Source organism: Tiliqua scincoides, chromosome 1 (assembly GCF_035046505.1).
Source record: "Tiliqua scincoides isolate rTilSci1 chromosome 1, rTilSci1.hap2, whole genome shotgun sequence".
In the NCBI taxonomy this organism is placed as follows: Eukaryota; Metazoa; Chordata; class Lepidosauria; order Squamata; family Scincidae; genus Tiliqua; species Tiliqua scincoides.
This window is the reverse complement of record NC_089821.1, coordinates 191588521-191591998: the sequence shown is the minus strand read 5'-3', so window position 1 is coordinate 191591998 and position 3478 is coordinate 191588521. Positions and strand designations below refer to the sequence as shown.

Genomic DNA, 3478 nt, shown 5'->3' with positions numbered 1-3478 from the left:
GCTTTGAAGTTTGGCGGTTAGCTTGCTCCGTGGTTTGACCACTGAGCAAGGTAGTATAGGTCAAACAGTTCAACTCCTACACCTGTTTTTGAGCAATTCAGGAGACAGAATCTGACAGTGTACACATACAAATGTCATCCTTCGGTCATCATGGAAGCTCTGAATCAAAATGGAGTAACTCTCATTAACATCACTTGTACTTATTTAGAAGAAAAAAGTTTAATGTCTCAAGTAACCCTTTGGGTAGAACTAGATAGCCATGATGCTGAATGCAGTCTGGAGGAATACACTTAAGGACCAGTTTTCACACTGCCGCAAATGGCCTTGCATTACTGGAATACAAGTTCCAGCATTGCAAGGCTCACATAGGAATAGAACTGTGATTCTCAATTTTTTACAACAGAAACCACTTTTTAGAATGAGAATCTGTTAGGACTCATAGCAAGTGATGTCATGACCGGAAATGACATCATCAAGCAGGAAATTTTTAACAGCCCTAGGCTATAATCCTACCCACACTTACACAGGGCTAGGTCCCAGTTACTATCATTGTTAAAAGCATATACAGTGTGGCCTGTTAAAAGTACAGATCTGTCACATTTCTCCAGATGCAGTCACATTCCTCATGGGTTGGCAACCTTCAGTCTCGAAAGACTATGGTATAAGCCTACAGCACCCAGTATTCCCAGGCGGTCTCCCATCCAAGTACTAACCAGGCCTGACCCTGCTTAGCTTCCGAGATCAGACGAGATCGGGTATGTCCATGGTAGCATCAAGTCTATTAAAATAAAATATTGAAATGAACGGCCTAAAATTGGCTCGCGACCCACCTAGTGAGCCCCAACTCACAGTTTGAGAAACACTGGAATAGAACATAGCTCTTTTTTTTTCTTTAAAGCTGGCACTTGTCACCTGGGTTTTATTAGACTCTGAGGCCTTTATGTTGTGCCATCACACCATCTGAATCCAAATGTGGTGTTGCTTAACTGTGCAAAGAACAGGCAAGCACTGGCAATTACTACGAAGGTGATAGAGAAAGTTAGCTTCTTTTGTGACACAGAGATGCTCGGTGCTGCCCTTCAGTTGTTAACATTTAATTAGTGAAGGTGTCATTGTGGCCTTGTCACTCCAGTGTTTTATTTAGCATATTTGTTAAATAAAATTAAATGTTCTTGTTTCCCAACCATAGGAAACTACATTCATTGTTTTAAAATCAAAATATGCTCTCTTTTGGGCAGCTGAGGAAATGAACTATATAAACTTTTTTCAGGTGAATTATTCTCAAACCAAAGCATCTAAAGAGAAGTGATTAGCACTTAACCCACTTTACTTGATGGTGCTTAAGTAAACCACTGAAAGGGGGAGCTGACTTTGACCTAGACAACTGATCTGTATAAAAGAAACACTCATTTTCTTTTCATGCTCATACTGAGACCTAATATAGTATATTAGTGACTAACAGCCAAATTCTATGTGTGTCTACTCTAAAGTAAGTCCCATTGAGTTCAATGGGGCTTACTCCCAGGTAAGCATGCCTAGGATTGCAGTCTAAGGGCTTTTTCACACACTATGAAGAAGTGTTCTCAGGTTTGCCACTAAGCATACACTCATCATGGAGCTACCAACAGTTGCGTCTGTAATTAATACAACTGTACAATGATTAATGGGCCATTCGAACAATTCTATAGCACATGAACTGATCTCACAGGATTAGCAATATATGCATGTGTGGTGTGTATATGTCCTGACTTTATTCCTGTGTTACTTTTACCAATCGTGTGGTTTCAAAGCAGGGTCAAAGCACATGGAGAGATGCTGGTTGAATGAACTGCATCCCCCATGTGATTGGCAAAACGGACCATGAAAGAAAGAGTGGAGCTAGGAAAGAAGGGTGCAGTGTGAGTGTACATATAGCAAATTGTATAGGTTCAATCACTTTAAATATCTGCAGCCACTCTGGCCACTAATCGATTGGCCAAGTTGCAGAAACCCCAAACAGCAAATCCAGTTCCATCAGCCTCAACCTCACAGACCTGGCTTAAGCCTGTCTGATACCTGAGACAACTAGTTGCCTAAAAGTAAACTAAAAATACCTTTTATCTCCACTGTGTGCTAAATGTACTTCACATTTTTTTCCCCATAATTCTGATTTCTTCTTGTCCCCTTGCACCTGATCTTTTCTCCCAAATTTGCACAAATGTTTCCAATCTTCCACTTTCCCTTGTCTTAATTTCCTCTTCCTGGATCCTCCCCCAAATCCCACTTTGTCTTTTCAAGTGGAAGAGGTAATGAGGAACAGGAAAAGGAAGTGATGGAGGAAGTGTGGACTGGTGGCCTAGAGTGCATCCTGGGAGACACTCTAAGTCAACACCCCTAACTAACTCCATTATATACAAGACAAAGAGTAGCAATAGCCGTATGGCTGACCAACCTAGGAAGCAATCAGTCAAGTGAAGCACTGGCCAGGTGGCAGATTGGTGAGAGGTGGCAGATGCACTACACAAATCCATTCCCTCATCAATTTACCCCACAAAGCAGCAGCTTAACCTGACCTGAGACAGCTGTGACTTTTTAGGGGTAGAGTCAAAATTCTGCAGTGCTCACCAGGACAACCAGCCCCTGAAAAATACTGTTGTGATAAAATATTCCCTTATTACAATCTCCCCTCTACCAAGACTCATTTAAGTAGAGGACATGTATTGGACCTGGTGTTCACAGCTGGGCATGGGGGCAGCGATCTGGATATAGAGGAGGTCAAGATCACTCCGTTGTCATGGACAGATCAGTTCCTGGTAGGGTTTAGGCTTGTTGCGACTTCCTACTTTCACAGAGGCTGGGGGCCGTTTTCTATGGTCCGCCCCCGGAGGCTAATGGATCCTGAAGGTTTCCTGAGGGCCCTGGGGGATTTTCCCACTGCCAAGACTGGCGCCTCATCTGTGACCCTGGTCGACCTCTGGAATGGGGAAATGTCCAGGGTTGTAGATGAGATTGCTCCGGAGCGACCTCTGCCACGTCACAGACTCGGAGCGGCTCCTTGGTTCACTGAGGAGCTGCGAATGATGAAGCGGCAGGGCAGGTGTCTAGAGTGACGGTGGCAGAAAACTCGCGATGAATCCGATCGAACACGGAGTAGAGCTCATTATAGAACCTACTCCATGGCGGTGGTAGCAGCGAAGAGATCGTTCTTCTCTGCTACCATTGCATCTGCTGATAGCTGTCCGGCAGAGCTGTTCCGTGTGGTGCAGGGCCTCCTTCATCAGGCCCCTCCGGTAGTCCAGGAGGAATACACGGTCAGCCGCTGCAATGTGTTTGCCCAACATTTTGCAGATAGAATCGATCGTCTTCGTTGCGACTTGGATGCCACGTTGACAATGTCTGATGATGTCCCCTTGGCAACTGTTTGTCCAGTGTTGTGGGATTCTTTTCAGCTTGTGCAGCCTGAGGATGTGGACAGACTCCTTTGGAGTGTGAGGCTGTC

General features: G+C 44.5%; 1 pseudogene; it reads right to left on the bottom strand.

Moving 5' to 3' along the window:
* Window positions 1-664: 664 nt before the first annotated feature.
* LOC136638168 (5S ribosomal RNA) lies at window positions 665-786 on the bottom strand (annotated as a pseudogene).
* Window positions 787-3478: the final 2692 nt, after the last annotated feature.